The 19,014-nt window shown below is 42.7% G+C and overlaps 1 protein-coding gene and 1 long non-coding RNA gene across 4 annotated transcripts in view; one reads left to right on the forward strand and one right to left on the reverse strand.

Moving 5' to 3' along the window:
- LOC143906735 (uncharacterized) overlaps positions 1–19,014 on the forward strand; it is a 109,866-nt gene that overhangs the window by 74,288 nt on the left and 16,564 nt on the right. The window lies entirely within an intron of this gene.
- On the reverse strand, positions 6,639–7,693 carry LOC143906737 (uncharacterized). Its single transcript, XR_013259633.1, has 3 exons — positions 7,614–7,693; positions 6,885–7,090; positions 6,639–6,764 (listed from the first exon to the last, which is right to left on the reverse strand). It is a non-coding gene; the product is annotated as an uncharacterized LOC143906737 (long non-coding RNA).

Below are 19,014 nucleotides of genomic sequence, written 5' to 3' on the forward strand. Positions count from 1 at the left end.
TTGATAAGCTAATTGATAAGAAAATTGATCAGGGGTTTGATTCTTGAATTCATTCGCATGAGAAATGTATGCGAAAATTCTGCTCTTAAAAAAACATTGCAAGTTGATTGGTTAAAAATTATGCGATAGTCAACCGACTTGCAACTTTTCTAAGATCAATATTTGCGCATACGTCTCTTGCAAATGAATTCAAGAATCGAGCCCCACAGATACAAATGTAAGCGATATTTCAAGGACCCGCGGCGAATACGGGCCTTCCGCCGGGTTACTAAGATGACGTCACTACCGATGCGCCGTAACCAATGGTCGGGCTCGAGCTTCGACCAATCAGCGCTCCCGCCAATATACTCAGGATGACGAGCGGGGACGACAGTGCCGGGCAGAGTCTTGTTGGCGTTACGTAACGACGCACGAACAACATATATTATAGCGATCGGTCCCGAGATAAAAGGGCGTAGAGTTATTAGAAGTATTATTGTCGTCTTCACGTGGGAATTAAAGTAAATTTCAGTTCCGTATCTATCGAATAGCGTACATATCAGAAGCGGGATTCACACACGTGCCGAAGTAGAAGTTCGGGAATTCTGACGAAATCGGACGGTAGAACAATGGGCCGCCATAAGTCGCATCGCGAGTCGGGAAAAGAGGCGCGAGGAAGGAAGTCGCGTCGCGATTCGGAAAATGGGGTGCGAAGAAGAAATTCGAGTCGTGACTCGGAAGACGAAGCGCGAGGAAATAAGAGGCGTCGTTCGTCCTCGGTGAATTCGTCAAGAGATGACGGAAGCAACGATACCGACGAGCGAGTAGTGAGGCTCGAGCGCCTCGTGGAAAGGTTAGATCGTCGGTCACAGGGGCGTCGCTCGTGCATCCAGCGAGGAGACGAGGCGATGATCCCGACGTTCGACCCAGCAAAGGATGAGCTTACGATAGAAAAATGGATCGAGCATGTGGACGACTTGGCGGAACAATACGATTGGGATGATCGATCGGTTATGAGGCTTATACCGAGCCGATTGAAGGGGCATGCCAGGCAATGGTATGACGCCCGGCCGCGACTGGCCGTCACGTGGCGAAACACAAAAAAAGAGTTAACGCAACAATTTCGTAAGTCTATTCCGTTTCAAAAGTTGTTCAAGGAAGCCGCGAATTACGAGTCTCTTCCCGGTCAGACGCTGGGAGATTACTGCTTCCAAAAATTGCGCAAATTACGTAGTTTAGATATTAAAATACCGGACAAATATATGATCGACGCAGTAATTGGGGGAATAACGGATGCAAATGTTTCGAGAGCGGTACGTTCCGCGCAGATTAGCGACGCGAACGAATTATACGCGTATATGACATCCCTCAGTGAGTTACCGCCAAAAAGCGATAAAGTTACGCCGACAGGGAAAAAGGGAAGCGATCGGAAGGATCGATATTCGAGACAGCGACGATCGAGTAAGTGGCGGGACGTTGATAAGGATGTTGATAAGGACGATCCGAAATCAACAGATAAGGCTGTTGAGAATGTGCATGCTAAGCCGCGGGAATGTTTTAATTGCGGAAAAGAAGGTCACTTCGCGAGAGAATGTAGCGAACCGCGAGTGAAATGCGAGAAGTGTAAACGATGAGGGCATCTTGTCAACAAGTGCCCGCAGGAAAAACGTGTAAATATCGTAGACGAAAACAGACCGGAATCGAATTTGTACGAACGGAAATTGACGATTAACGGACATCATGTAAACGGACTGATCGACTCAGGGAGCGGTTGTACCCTGGTGCGTAGTGCAATTGTAGAGAAATATAAAATGCCTGCTGTAACGAGGCCTAATATTGTATTGCGAGGTTTCGCGGGACAAACCGCGACCAGCGATCGGTCAGTTCGATGCGAAATTAAAATAATGGATGCGAAAGCGTATGTCAACGCAATCGTTGTACCGAATGATTGTCTGACGTATGATATTATTGTCGGTCGCGATTTTCTGGAACAGGAACACGTAGTAACGATCAAACGCGGAAAGGAATTGTTATTTAAACAATTACCGGAAAATATAGTCGGTGTGAGCTTCTTAGATGTGGCAATGGAAGGTTCGATACGTGTGGGCCCCATTGGCAAAGCGGCGCGACGACAATGTGTCGATTTAATTCGAGAATTCGAGGATTGCGTGTCATCCTCAATGAAGGATTTAGGTAAGACGAATACTATCTCGTTTAGGATACAATGTACATCGGATGTACCTGTAGTATATCGTCCGTATCGGCTAGCTGAATTTGAGAAACGAGTATTGAGAAAAATAGTTGACGAATTGTTAGCAAACAACATAATTCGGGAATCAAATTCACCATACGCAAGTCCGGTCGTGCTCGTGAAGAAGAGCAATGGAGAATATCGTATGTGCATTGACTTTCGGAAATTGAATGCAATTACGATTAAAAAGCCGTATCCTATGCAGCGGATCGAAGATCGAATAGATCAATTGGGCGGTAGTTGTTATTTCACGGGATTGGATTTAGCGTCGGGATACTACCAGGTACCGATGGCGGACGACTCAATCGAAAAAAAAACGGCTTTTATAACGCCAGATAGTCACTATGAGTGGTTGCGGATGCCATTTGGTCCAACAAATGCGCCCGAAGCTTTTTAGGAATTGATGGATAAAGTATTGAAAGACGAAGTAGCATTTCCGTATTTGGATGATGTAATTATACCGTCCAAGACTATAGAAGAGGGTATGAGTCGGTTGCGCCGAGTACTGGAAGTATTCCGAGCTCATCACTTAACTCTTAAGTTAAAGAAATGTTCGTTCTTTGCGGAGTCTATAGAATATTTAGGTAGAGAGATTAATAGTCGAGGAGTTCGACCTGGACGTCGGAAAATTGAGGCGGTGCTATGCATGGAAGCACCTCGATGCGTCAAACAGGTACGACAGTTCATAGGACTGGCGAGTTATTTCAGGCGGTTCATTGCTAGTTTTGCGACAATGGCGGAACCGTTAACGAGACTGACGAGAAAGAACGAACCATGGGTATGGGCGAAAGAACAGAAGGAAGCGTTCGATGCGATTAAAGAAAAATTGACCACGCGACCGGTGTTAACAATTTTCGATCCAGATAAGCCGACGGAAGTACACACTGATGCGAGCGCCATCGGTGTGGGCGCAGTTCTGTTACAATTAATAGATAATAAGATGGTGGCGATAGCCTACTTCAGTAGACAGACAACGGCGGACCAGCGCCATTACCATTCGTATGAGCTGGAAACGATGGCGGTCGTATTGGCGTTGCGATATTTTAGGGTGTATGTACTGGGGGTACAATTCAAGGTTGTAACCGATTGTAATGCTGTACGGGCGACATTTGCGAAGCGAGATCTGTTGCCGAGGATAGCCAGATGGTGGTTGGAGGTGCAAGAATACACCTTTGAGATTGAGTACCGTGCTGGAACGAGGATGGCGCATGCTGATGCACTCAGCCGAAATCCGATGCCATTGACGCTGGAAGTCATGCAAGTCGACATTACCGAAGGTGACTGGATACTGGCTGCTCAGCTGCAGGACGAGCAACTGGCACGCATTCGAACTATATTGATGGAGGGAAAACCAATAGGCGAAGCTAAGCATTACTTCGACGAATACGTGCTGCAGGATGGCAAGCTGTATCGATGTCTGGGAGATCGCGGTAAAACGTGGGTGGTACCACGAATGGCACGTATGCAGGTCTGCAGGCTGTGCCACGATGACGCTGGCCACATGGGGGCCGAGAAGACGTTGGAGCGTATCCAAAGGAACTATTGGTTTGCCGGTATGAGACGGTTCGTAGCAAAGTACGTCAAGGCTTGTCTAAATTGTGCTTATTATAAGCAGCCTGCCGGCAAAAAGCAGTGTAAGCTAAACATCATTGAAAAGATACCAATACCTTTTCACACGTTACATCTTGATCATGTGGGACCATTCGAAACCAGTCGGAGACATCACAAATTCCTGTTGGTAATAGTAGACGCATTCACGAAGTTCACTGTCATTGAGGCAGTAAAGAGTCAGAAGACGCAATACGTTGTAAAGATTTTGACTAATCTGTTTTATCTATTTGGAGTTCCTTCCAGGATAATCAGCGATCGGGGGACCGCATTCACGTCCCAGTCATTCCGGACGTTCTGCAATACATATGGCGTCAAACATGTGTTAAACGCGGTAGCCACTCCAAGGGCCAATGGGCAATGCGAGAGGTACAATAAGACTATTGTACAGGCACTGGCCGCCACTACGGCAGGACAGGACCCAGCTGATTGGGATTTGGTAGTAAAGTCAATCCAAAGTGCGTTGAACACGATGCATAATAAGGGCATTAACACTAACCCGATGAAGGCTCTCATTGGTTGTGAGACAAGGGGCATGGCGGAGGCCCGTTTCCTAACGGAAATCCAGGATGTCGTACATCGATTGGACTTGGCGGAATTGCGTGATGACATGAAAATGCACATCGACCTGAAGCAGCAGGAGCAGAAGGTGCGGTACGACAAGACGCGCCGAGATGCCAAACTGTATAAAAAGGGCGACCTGGTCCTGGTACGGATCACGAGTGACCCTGCCACCGGGAGTAGCAGGAAACTGCACCCAAAGTTCAAGGGACCATTCCGGATTCACAAGGTCCTGATTAACGATCGGTACGAAGTTGAGGATCTGAGAGAAGGTCGAAAGAGAGGTCGGACGGTTGCAGCCGCCGATAATCTGAAGCCCTGGATTACGATACAAGGTGAGCTAGCGATCACAGCTGACATTAATGAATTTAGCTGTTCTAGTTCATGGTGCTGGATTTGCTGATGTAATAGTACAAGGCGTCAGGCCGTTGGAAATTACAAAGTATTGTTGGTACTGGGTGCCATTGTTGATGTAATAGTACAAGGCGTCAGGCCGTTGGAAATTACAAAGTATTGTTGGTACTGGGTGCCATTGTTGATGTAATAGTACAAGGCGTCAGGCCGTTGGAAATTACAAAGTATTGTTGGTACTGGGTGCCATTGTTGATGTAATAGTACAAGGCGTCAGGCCGTTGGAAATTACAAAGTATTGTTGGTACTGGGTGCCATTGTTGATGTAATAGTACAAGGCGTCAGGCCATTGGAAATTACAAAGTATTGTTGGTACTGGGTGCCATTGTTGATGTAACAGTACAGCGCGCTAGGCCGTTGGAAATTATATATTGATGTAACAGTACACGAGCTAGGCCGTTGGAAATTATATATTGTTGTAACAGTACAATGAGCTGGCAGTTGGAAATTATATATTGATGTAACAGTACACGAGCTAGGCCGTTGGAAATTATATATTGTTGTAACAGTACAATGAGCTGGCAGTTGGAAATTATATATTTATGTAACAGTACAACGAGCTGGGCCATTGGAAATTATAAGAAGTAACCGGCCATGTACAGATTTTGGTTGTTGAGCATGTGTAGTCAAAGGGTTGTAGGAATGAGACATAACACGACCGCTATACGACACAGTAACTGTTAATGATTATTATTTACAGATGATGATAATGGCCGGACTGATAATTAGTTATGGTCTTCATAAAGCATAAATTGGACTATTGTTGTGCCAACTAGTGGAAGTGAGGTATCAACCCTAAGAATTTCCAGACCAAGGACATCTAGTTAATTCGGTTTGCTTTCCAACGAAGAACTCCTTGATGCCTAGGGACAGGCATCCTTGACAGGAAGGGCCGAATGTAAGCGATATTTCAAGGACCCGCGGCGAATACGGGCCTTCCGCCGGGTTACTAAGATGACGTCACTACCGATGCGCCGTAACCAATGGTCGGGCTCGAGCTTCGACCAATCAGCGCTCCCGCCAATATACTCAGGATGACGAGCGGGGACGACAGTGCCGGGCAGAGTCTTGTTGGCGTTACGTAACGACGCACGAACAACATATATTATAGCGATCGGTCCCGAGATAAAAGGGCGTAGAGTTATTAGAAGTATTATTGTCGTCTTCACGTGGGAATTAAAGTAAATTTCAGTTCCGTATCTATCGAATAGCGTACACAAAAATATAGGAATTGTGTGCATACACATATACGCACACTGCAAATACAAGTGTGTTAGTTTTACACGCATAATAAACGTCTAAAAATGACACGTTAAATCACGTTATTTAACACGTTTAGCCGCATTAAATTAAAAGTTAATACGTTCAATTGTGCTGAATGACATGATTTAAAACGGCAAGAAATGTGTAAGAAGAGTTTTAGCTAAATAACACACATGAATTTGCAGTGTGCATTCACCTTGATGTTATTTCATTCTATATTTTGCTATAGAATGTATGCTAGATACACGCAATGTATATGTACACACACACACACACACACACACACACACATCTGTATTTGGTACACCAATACGAATGAACAATTTTGTGGAAAGTTTTCATCATACAATTTTTCAGTCTGTAAAAAACTGCTTCTTTTTTAAATTCTTCTTTTTTATATAAATATATATGTATATATATTGTATGATGGAAACTTTCCACAAAATTGTTCGTCCGTATTGGTGTACCAAATACAGACTTCTTGTTTTAAAGGAAGCCAAGTACGTCTCAAATAAGCAGTAAATTGTAACACAGCCGGATACTTTATCGATATCATATCAGCTTCCTCTTGAATTACTTGCAATTCTCTTTCGAACTCATCGGCCGGTGCCAACGGTAAGGCCATAGTAAGACCGAGGACCTTTCTAGGGGCTGCCGTTAAACCTAAAGCTCTCCAACGTCTTAATACGGCCTATATAAAGAGTAATGAAACAAATAAATAAATTATAACAATAAAAAACTTTATAATAATTATAGATTCTAAATAAATCCCGTTGTTTTTGTCATTCCATAGTAGATGCTATATACATGCCTGATTGAAATGAAACCAGCAGCCGGTTAATCGTGCTTCCGGAAAAATCTCCCTTGCAGCCGTGTCATAGCCGCGCGTTCGTAATCGTTGATGACCAATTGCACTCCTTGCAGTGCATTTGGACGGAGTTCTTTTATCTTTCGCCAAATTGCACTGTACAGATCCATCGTGCGGTTCTCACAAAATACGAAAAGGACAGCTACACCCTAATAGAAAATAAATTTGCATTTTCACCTCGTGAAAAGATACGTAATAGGCTCCAAGATATTATATGAAATATCATATAGAACATTTACTTTTCGATGATCTTATCTTAATACTTTTGTGTAAAATAATGAGATAAACTAATTGGTCTTAAAAAAAATTGATTTTAAAAAAGTATGCAATTGTACATTGCAACTTGTAAGTTTTTTTTTAATTGCAATTATATTTTTTTTATATTAATCGATTTATTTATTTCTTATTTATTTAATCTTTTGTGCATAAAAATATAAAAATAAATGAGAAGTAAATATTTTACAAGATATTTCATGCTTCATTACATTATATCAGACTATATTACTACGTTTACGTTACTTTACGTTAGCGTTACTTCTGTAGTAACTTACGATAATTCACTCGTTTACGCGGAGTAAATTATCGTAAGTTACTACAAAATCCCATTTACGCGAAGAAATTATCGTAAGTTACTACAGAAGTAACGCTCGCGTAAACGTGTATTATACTTACATTGTTTTAACAGCTGCACCTGACGATATCCTCACGCTGAATGCTGAACCTGCAATTGGAAGTAGACGTGGTCGTGGCAGGCCTCTTAATCGGCGCGGAAGACCCGCGAGATTAACGCCAAGCCGCCAAGAAGTCGTAGAAGGTAAAAAAATAACATGTTTTTGTCATTTGCCGTTAATATATTTGTTATTTTGTGTAGAATTATACTAACATCTCATAAAATATAATAAGAACTTTGCCGTAACAAATATAATCATGTATAGCAAGCCGACATAATTGAAGCACGTTAATTTATTTGTCGTAATGATACCGATAATAATATACTTTACCAACTAGACTAAATATGATTTTTTTTCAGAATTCTATTAATTATCACGAAAAAATTGAATCAAAATTAATTTTAAACGTCAAATTATTCTTAAAAATATTACAATGATGAATGCGTAATTGCACTTTTTTGTAATTATTTTTGATAAGCGTTTAATTTTAAGTCTAAATAATTTAAATATACTGCCCTATACATGCGTACAAGTCAGTGTAGTTTGATCGATATTATCAATTATATTTTTTATGATGCTTGATTCGCGCGACGCGCGATACTGTTGTATATATCAACGAAAAAACTGATAAAAAAAAATAAGAACATTTATCACTATTTCAGATCAGACGAATACTGAACAACAAAATAGAGGAACGGATGAATTGACGGAGAATTCGAATGCATTAGAATCCGATGAGGACCAGAATGAAATAACATCGTATGTAAATGAAGGTGAGTGGACACTGCAAATCCAAGTGTGTTATTTAGTTAAAACTCTTCTTACACATTTCTTGCCGTTTTAAATCATGTCATTTAGCACAAACGTATTAAATAACGTGATTTAAAACGTCTAAAAATGTGTAAAAAGAACTTCAGTCAAATATGTCATTTTTAGACGTTTATTATGCGTGTAAAACTAACACACTTGTATTTGCAGTGTGCGTATATGTGTATGCACACAATTCCTATATTTTTGTATCTGTGGGGCTCGATTCTTGAATTCATTCGCAAGAGACGTATGCGCAAATGTTGATCTTAGAAAAGTTGCAAGTCGGTTGACTATCGCATAATTTTTAACCAATCAACTTGCAACGTTTCTATAAGAGCAGAATTTTCGCATACATTTCTCATGCGAATGAATTCAAGAATCGAGCCACTGATCAATTTTCTTATCAATTAGCTTATCAATTCTTATCAATAATATTTCTTTTTATTTATTTATTTTATTACTTTTTACAGATAACGAAAATGTTTTTCGCGTGCCGGACGATGATTTCAGTTTTATTACCAGCCAAGAAGACGAACAAATCAATGTACCTTTCTATCCTACTTCAATAGATCCAGTAACGCCAGGCGAACGTAACCGTGGTTTATGCTGCACGTGCTTAAGCGTCGATGCTACTCATATATTTATCCCATGTGGACATTTATGCATTTGCAATAATTGCAAGGAACATTTGGAAGACCGCATTTGCCCACTTTGTCGGAAAGAATATACAACATGTATTCGTGTTATATCTACATAGACCGAAAAATCAGCGAGTCCACGATCGCTCGTCCTCTCTAACTTACTCGTCAATGCGATACACGGCGACCTGGGGATGCCGTTTCTGTTAGTAAAGCGGCGGCTTCTCCCGGCTGTCATTCCCGTTGCGTCGCCGACCACAATCGATCTCCCTATTGGATCAATAATCAGCGTTGTCCAACGCTAATAATCGCGCAAGGACTGAAGGGAAACCGAGGCGAGTTTTTTTTATCGAGTGTCTTGCCGATGTCTTGCGATTTTCTTCACGACTTCACTTTTAACCTTCCCGCGTATGATACTTTGTAGGAGTTTTTCTACACGACACACGGATTTCTTATAGCTTGCGGATACGAGACTAAGAGACTTGGAATTTACAATTTCTCGTGCCTTTTCGAGGAGAGGAGCGATCGGCTTTCGGAAATGATTGAACAATCGATCGACCGGCGGGGAGAAAAGGGCTGCAAACGTTTAGTTTTTTTTTTACTTTTTTTTGTTTACACGCGTCTATATATTATGTGCATTGTATTTTTTTGTGTTTCTTCTCTTTGTGCGAGTATACTGTTTCACCGAGTGTATTGTACAAGCGTTATCGCTCGTCGAGTGTAGGCCCATAGACTAATTTTTTATCGATCAGTATGGATCTTTTCGCCTGTAATTTACTATTATTACTGATACTATTACTATTATTACTACTATTAATACTACGACTACTTATTTTTCTACGATGACGTTGATTGAACGGTAAAAAAAATTAAAATTTTTAGTTAACCTAGCGGTTAGTATAATTATAGGAATTGTTTAGCAAAGTATGCAATTTGAAATACATCCAGATTAATATTGTCTATCTGTACGATAAATGTGAACGCTACTCCGTAACTATATTGCGTGTATATAATACCTTTCAGCGGATATCGCATAACACATGATCACCTAGCTGACGTACCACGCTAGAATAAGATAAAACCTCGCCCTTCGTACGTTTCGTCATTTATATTTAATTCACAACATCTCATTTCGATGGCGCGTATTTGGTTTTTTTTTTTATGTACCATCGACATTCTCACCAATTTTTTTTCCCCTTAGTACGCAGAGATATAAGGACTGTATTAATATTTTGGGGAACTGTAGAAGAGGGACACGTTTAGCGGAGCAATTATTTCCGAAACGTACGAGGGACGTTTTATAGGATATACGATTCTATCTTGGGCATTTAACATTCGCGATGAAAATGTGATCCCGGCGTTTCTGAAGTCGCGGATCTTGAAGGTAATGTACAAAGCTCGATGTCGACATTCATGCGAGGATGCACGAGAACCTAAAAAGAAGAGACAAATTCACCCTCGTTTCCATCTTTCGTATTTTTTCTACGATTCTCTCCCCAACGGTACAGAACTATATTAAACTCACGGCATTCATATCTTCACGGGACAGGACTTGTCGCCAAATAGAGACGATCGTATCTTCTGTATTTTATCGCGTTAGATTCTGCAGTAACAGAATCTACGAGGTATGACGAGCGTGCTATCTTTATTACTCAGGCTCGATGCGTTGTCAAGTCAAATGGAAAAAAGTCGCCGAAAAGATTTTTTAAAAATACAAAAATGGACACGACGTTCGATGAATAACAACAAACTGAATTTTTTCCACGCGAGTCCGATATGTACGTCTCGTTTTCCCGCATACGTCTGAGTCTTAATAGTTTCGAAAATGTCGGAAAGAATATACAACATGTATTCGTGTTATATCTACATAAAACGACATATCCTTACACAGAACTTGAAACATATAAGTAATTTTTTTGTTTCTTATACCTTGCACTTTTTTTTGTATATTACTTGTATCAATTTTTTTTTTAGATTAAATAGTTTTAGAGATATTTTTACCTCAAAAAAGAAAATTTGATCTTTTTGAAAGAAGTTTTTTAAACTTTTAAACATACGATTGGATATGTACCAAAAGAATACGTATCCCTTATTTTCATCTAAGAAAACGACATATTGAAAGCTTATCAAAATCGGATAAGGAGCACTTCGGACTTTTTCCATATTAGCTTAATTCATAAAGAGTAATAATTATGTGATTTTTCAACAACTATATCTACATAAAAATAGAACAGTTTTAAGGCTTTTGATACTTAATCAGCCATATTGAAAATCGTGACGTCAGAGGCGAGAAATAATACATGGAGAATTCTTGCGTGCTATTTTTTAACGAAGATATTTGATTAGAAAAAAAAACACTTCAGATCGTTTTAACACACTTTTAATAATTTTTTATGTAGAAATGGCACGCAAAATTCTCTGCGTGTTATTTCTCGCGTCTGACGTCACGATTCCAATATGGCTGCGGTGAGTATCCCGAAGCCTTAAGCTGAATGCAATACAAAAGTACAGGCAACAGGAACAGGGAATAACACAGGCAATTGGATTTTCAACCTAGCGCTAACCTTCGGAAGTGCGTGTATCAATGCTACAGCATTGACTACGTTTACACGGCCCGATTTACGCCGAATTAAGTTATATCATCGATATTCAAATTTCGCTGTAAATCGAGCCGTTATCACTCGGTGTAAACGTCGTCATCATTTCCATCGTCTTCTACAATACAAAAAGCTAAAGCATTGCAATATTCCAATACGGCCGTGTGTGCAATACGACCGTGTGTGCAATACGGCCGAGTGTGCAACACGGCCGTGTGTGCAATACGGTCGTGTGTGCAACACGGTCGTGTGTGCAATACGGCCGTGTGTGCAATACGACCGTGTGTGCAACACGGCCGTGTGTACAACACAGTCGTGTGTGCAACACGGCCGTGTGTGCAATACGGCCGTGTGTGCAATACGGTCGTGTGTGCAATACGGTCGTGTGTGCAATGCGCTGTGTGCAATACGGTCGTGTGCGCAATGCGCTGTGTGCAATACGGTCGTGTGTGCAATGCGCTGTGCGCAATATGATCGTGTAGACAAAGAAATATGTGCGCAATAATGTCTGTAGGCAATCGTTCTGTAGGCAATTTGAAATGTGTGTTATCGGGATTGTGTGCAATAAGTGTGTGCAATCAAACCTGTAGGCAATCGTTTTGTAGGCAAATGGAGCCCTCCCGGTTACCCGCACACGAATAAATTTGAGTACTCTGATTTCTTTTAGCAAATAAAATATAATCTATTTTATTTTAATTCAGGTTGTACAAATTTCGCGTGACCGACTTAAGATTTAACGCGTCTACCGCGGGATATGTTACGCAGAGTCTAAGTGTTGATCGTAAGGTTCTCAAGACCGAATCGACTGTACTTGTTGAAGCTCTAGCGCGGAATCCTCGATGCTTGGGCTTCGCTTGGGCTTCCGACTTCGGAGCTGCCTCCCCACTTCGGCGTGGCTCCGCCTCTTCACATCTGTTGCACACCTGTTTGCCTTACAATGCCAGGTGCCACACATCGCTTCCGCGTTCCTTTGAGGCAGATGTTGCCTCGAACAAAAGGCCTATTGTGTCTTATTATTCGCCTTCCTATTATTCGGGATAATGGCTCTCGCAATAACAAGTTTTTCATCTTTCTCGAACATTCCTTCGAGAATCTACCCGGTGTCCCATTTCCATTAATTCGTAATTAATTATTCGTTCGTCTGGATTTTATCCTTAATTTTCGCGGTACAGATGGGACCCCGCGTTTACAATTGATTACTTATAGCTAACGCTTCGCTCGCTGTTTCGTGAAGCCTCGTGGTACGGCCACTGGTCACTTGTCGCATACATTGGTCTATCGTTCTGTATGGGCTCGTTTACTTAGCCCGCGACGGTTGTATTATTGTTCCGATTTTACCGCTCCGGCTTTTCCTCCGTGCAATCCGTTTACCATTTTCTTTGGTAACTCGATTTCGCGAGTTCCACATTGCTCCTATCGGTTGCCGATGTCCATGGTGTTTTCGCGGCCTACTTATCCCTATGTCGTCCTTAATTTGTCCTGCGACCTCGTGGTTCGCGTGGTTCTCTTACCATCCAGCATGGTAAGGCGATCTCGATACCTATTAGTTCGCTATGTTATCTCTTCGCGGTAATCCTCTTTTTGAGGTGTTCTAATTACCCTCGCGTCATAACTTTATTGCTCGCGTCGTTTATTTACCCGATGCGCTTACCATCGCCCGTGGTAAGCCGATTTTCGTTTTCGCACACTTTGTCGGACTTTTGTTGGTGGCTTTACGTTATTATTTATCTCCGTGATTCGCCCGCGTTAATTTTGTCCCGATACGCTCGGTGGTTCGGCCTATTTAGTTACCCCCTAGTACGTGTGAACGCGCCTTTACCGCGCGCCAGTGGCTCTCATCCCTTCAGGGGTTATCTACGTGAGTCTCCCCGCTCTTTTTAATCTTTGTTCTTAACTCATCGGTTTTGTGTTCGCTGGGTATTCGGGACAAATTACACTTAGAGCTTTATTTAATCAAGACAATATTAAACTCTTTATTTGTCGAAAATAAGCATTTTTCCTCTTTGATGCGAGTTCGCGTAAACTTAAACCATAATTGTCGTCCACGCAACGCAAATAAAAGTGCAGGAAAACAAAACGCAACTCTGAATGTCTCTAATATAAGAAATCTACTTTCTTGTGCCTAGTTTGACACTTAATCTACTATCTTTAATCCTTAAGCCTATTTATTCTATTATCTACATTTTTACGCATATGGCGCCTCAAATGGTCGCCCCGCGTCGCATAGCGCTCAATCGCTCCGCCATTGTCGCTACGTTCAACTTTGCCGCCCGGACTACACGCCGCTGGGCCTGTATAATCTCCGGGCTGGCTCGTCCATCATTGTCTCCGGGTGGTGACGCCAGTCTGTACCCCTTTTCTCCCTGATCGTATTTCACCAAGGGGTGTGGCAACACTACATCCCCCATGATCCTGGGTTGTCTCTTTGTGTCGTCGTTGGTCGTCGCCAATGCAGCTGCCGGCTGCACGGTGCAACTACAAATGAAAAGAAAAGCACTACAAACAACTACAAACGACTCTGAAGAAGATGGCGCAAGCGGATTTGAGATATCTCCAAAATTGGCAAAGTTATACTTTTTGTTTATTGCAAAAATGTAATAACTTTTAAACGGTTTAATTACAAACGAAAAGAAAAGCACTACAAACAACTACAAACGATTCTGAAGAAGATGGCGCAAGCGGATTTGAGATATCTCCAAAATTGGCAAAATCACATTTTTTGTTTATTGCAAAAATATAACTTTGGAACGGTGCAACTACACACGAAAAGAAAAGCACTACAAACAACTACAAACGACTCGGAAAAAGATGGCGCAAGCGGATTTGAGATATCTCCAAAATTGGCAAAGCTACACTTTTTGTTTATTGCAAAAATATAATAACTTTGAAACGGTGCAACTACAAACGAAAAGAAAAGCACTACAAACAACTACAAACGATTCTGAAGAAGATGGCGCAAGCGGATTTGAGATATCTCCAAAATTGGCAAAATTAGGTTTTTTTATTTTTTTAAATTGTTGTAACTTTTATATAAACGGTGCAACTACAAACGAAAAGAGAAGAACTACAAACAACTACAAACGATTCTGAAGAAGATGGCGCAAGCGGATTTGAGATATCTCAAAGTGGGGTGCGAGTCATTTTTTAAATGTTTATAACTTTTAATGTATTGAACTACAAACGAAATTTTTGTTACTACAAACAACTACAAACAAAATGCTAACGTTTTCCGTAAAAAAAATTAATTTTTCGAAAGTCGGGTGCCAGGTTCACATAGGTTCGCCAGGATGTATCTCGCTGGCTTCCTCTCAGTGACGATCGTTGTTGTCCTTTTCCGATCCGTATGTGTTTCACAATTATCTTATTTATCGCACACGAATAGGCCGATCTCAAAAACTTTACGACTTAACTGCGAAAAGATGACGCAATTATGCGACTCGAACTTATGTATAACGCACGATGTTTCACGCACGAGATCTGCGAGACGAATGCTCAATGTTCGCTGCTCGCTGCTCGCTCGCCCGGGCTGCACGCCCCTCCTAACTTGCTCACGCAAGCGCGCGGGAAGCCCACGCTCGGCCGCTCTTGAACGGTCGGGCCCTGTTTTGGCGCGCACACACACATTCGAGCGCTCCAACCTACCGCAAGATGAACGCCATAGATGGCTGCACCAACACAATCTCTCTCTCTTTACACGTTGATTTCAAACATTACCTTATCACAAAGAAAAGTCGCGCTTCAAGTGATCTATTACAATTACAAAAAAGAAATAATATCTCTTTAAATTAGAGCGCCAATTACAGAGAGAACTTGTATATTGCCTCAAAAAATAATTGTTGCACTACTTTGAAAAATCTTTACATTGTGTCAATTAGAAAAGAATGTATGATAACAATTTTATAAGATTAAAAAATTTTATTTAAATTTAACAAAGGAATACAAGATATTTAAATACAAAGTTTACATGTGTATTTTTTAATGGTCACAAAGAATTACAGAGATAACAGTACAAAATACAAATATTTTATTAAAATATTTAATCCAACGAGGGAATACAATTTGTATTTAAATATAAAGTTTATATATGTATTTTTCAATAGAATAAAATATTTAATCACAAATAATTACAGAGGTAACAGTACAAAATAAAAATATTTTATTAAAATACCTAAATTTTTCTTGTAAAAAAACTTGGCGCTGTTAGACCTCGAAATTTTAAATAAATAAGGACAACAATAAATAAAAATAATTCAGAGAAGAATGCGATGGGAGTAAAAGAGTCACGGTCGGTCTCGCTCCGCGTGTACTTGGCGCGAGACACTGCCGTGTCTCTTGATACGGCGAGGCATTTGACGATGGTAAAATGATGGTAAAATGATAGTAAAATAATGATGAAATGACAAAAAAAATCATTTTGCCGTCATTTTGACATCATCGTGTATGAAACATTTTTGGTTATGTTTATCGCAGTATAACCTATGTATCAAAATAAATACTACTTTCTTATATGACATTTTTTGTTTTATTTATCACAGATTGAATCATAAAAAGTTAAGTAATACTTGTTCTGCAACATCTTTGGTAACATTTTTCGTATCATAATAACTTATATATTAATTATAACTTTTAATTAATTATAACTTATAAATAGATAAAATTTAATTTTTATCAGAATCACATGCAAAATCACATCAAAATCACATCAGAATCACTTGCAAAAGAGAAAAAATTTAAGTATTCTAAAATATTGTTTAAAATCTTATTAGATTTGATAAGTTGAGGTTTTCCATTAATCTCATTTCTTAAAAAATGTATTGTGTTCGAGAGCACGCGGTTGCGCGAGATAGCGCGAGGTAACGAGACGACCACAAAAACAAGGCACAAGTATCGAATTGCAAAATAAACGAATATATTTAATAATGTCTAATATGTACAGGTCTATACAGTTCTTCCCCTTTTTCAAAGGAAGCCGTGGAGCGCGCACAGAAGCTACGGTTAGCGATGCGGCGAAAACGTTCGAAACGCGGAACAGCGGTGTGCAAAGCGGAGTACGAAAGCGGGTTTTCTATGATCTGCAAGCGAAATCGTTTCCGCGGCGCGGCGACGGTCCTTTTAACACCTCCGAGGCGAAACTCTCTCCCTGCGGATTTCCCAGAATTTCGGGAGGGTGATTGGCCGTCGGAGGCCCGCGTCATGGAGCCGACGTCACCGATTTCACTTGGTGACCCGACGGGGTCGTCACCTGTTTTCGAGTGCTTTGTGTATAGCATGGATCGTTCCTTTGTTCTGGTGTTGTTGTTTGACTTTATTATTGATGACAATGTTAAAGTTTCTGGAAAGCTAATCTCGAAAGATCCATGCTATACCGAATGTTTCCTTGCCAATTTTCATGCGACGATTTTACGCGAACATTAGTCACTTTCACCTTATAAAATATGAGAACGAAATTTATTGCAAGCGTGCATGTGCTGACATGCAGCCGAACGCGATGCTACTTTGTTGCGATGCTACGTTTGCGATCTCAAACATCCCGCCCGCCTCGTCATGCCTGACGAAACAGGCCGGTATGGTCGATGGCTCGCCCGATGAGGCGCCCGACGTCGCGGTTGAAAATCGATATGCGGTCCATTTGCTCGCACGCGATTCTGGCACGTGGTGCAGGCGAGCACCGGCGGCGTGGTGCGCCTGCGCAGTGTCACAACGCGCGTCGATCCCGAGCGAGACACATAAACAGTCGCGATATGTGCGTAACGCGAATTCGGTAATGTGCAAAACGCGAAGTGAAGTGAAGTGATGCGCGAAAGTAATTTCGTGTGTTGCACAAATCGTCGAGTCGAGTCGGAAAACAGAAATAAGCGCTTGCGTGATTTAACTTGGGCAGAGGGCCGAAACGGACGAATACGTGACGTAAATGTGAAGAATTGCAGGCTGAAGGCCGATAAAACAATAAAGTGACAGCGAGTGTCGGCGAGCTCACGCATCCGTCGGCGGCGGCTGGTCCTCAGTCCCGGGGAGAAGCACGAGTTTGCACAGTGGTCGCACGAGCTCTGACGTTGAGGTGCGGATTGTCGCCACGCGAACAATGCCATCGTCGCCGGGGTGCACTCGAATGATGCGGGCCAGTGGCCATCGACTCGGTGGTGTGCTTTCGGCGCGTACCAAGCACAGAGAGCCGACGGCAGGTGCGTCCTCGGGTTTGGTCCATTTCGAGCGAGATGTCATCCCGTTGATGTACTCGTGCGACCACCGTGACCAAAAGTGATCGCGCATCTTTTGGAGGTGTTGCCACCGTGCGAGTGAGCTCCCGGCGACGTCATACAAGGCGGGTTCGGGCACGGCCAGAAGAGGAGCGCCGATCAGGAAGTGCCCTGGCGTGAGGGCGGATATGTCGTCCGGATCGTCGGACAAAGCCTGTAGCGGCCTGGAATTCAGGCAGGCTTCGACCTGAGTGAGGAGGGTGCTCATTTCCTCAAAGGTGAGCGTGGTCTCCCCAATGACCCAACGGAGATGGAACTTCATCGACTTGACGGCAGCCTCCCACAATCCGCCGAAGTGTGGTGCAGCCGGCGGGTTAAAATGCCATTTGACGCCTTCCGTGGCAGCGACGTGGGCAAGGCGACGGCCGTCGGCAGATGATGCTCGGAAGAGCTCTCGCAGGACTCGGTCGGCTCCCACGAAATTGGTGCCGCAATCCGAATACAGTTCCTCGCAGAGGCCCCGACGGGAGATGAAGCGACGGAAGGCGGCGAGGAAGGCTTCCGTCGTGTAGTCCGAGACGACGTCCAGATGCACCGCCTTGGTGCAGAGGCACACGAATACGGCTATGAACGCCTTGTGCGCTCGGTGTCCGCGGCCTTTGCTCGTGCGGATGAGGATCGGGCCGGCGTAGTCCAAGCCGGTCCGGAGGAATGGGCGCGCTGGAGTGACTCGGCCCCTCGGGAGGTTGCCCATCGGCGGTTGCGGTGCCGCGGCTCGCCAGCGGGTGCAGGTGATGCAGCGATGCAGCCGCTGTTTGACAACTGAGCGGCCTCGAGGGATCCAGAAGCGGAGGCGGAGCAAGCCGAGGGTGAGCTGCACTTCTCCGTGCAGAGTTCGACGGTGGCACGACTCAATGAGCAGCCGAGTGAGCCACGAGGACGGAGGTGCGATCATCGGATGTCGCTCATCGGTTGAAAGCATGGCATGCTTGAGGCGGCCTCCGACTCTCAGAACTCCGTTGTCATCCAGGAACGGACTCAGGCTCGCCAATGAACTTCGGTGTGACACAGTGCGGTTTGCAGAAAGTGCCGTGATCTCGGAGGCGAAGTGCCGTGCCTGCACCACACGGAGCCAGAGAATCAGTGCGTCGTCGATCTCG

This window comes from Temnothorax americanus, unplaced genomic scaffold (assembly GCF_048541705.1).
Source record: "Temnothorax americanus isolate GAGA-0224 unplaced genomic scaffold, ASM4854170v1 Scaffold75, whole genome shotgun sequence".
NCBI lineage: Eukaryota > Metazoa > Arthropoda > Insecta > Hymenoptera > Formicidae > Temnothorax > Temnothorax americanus.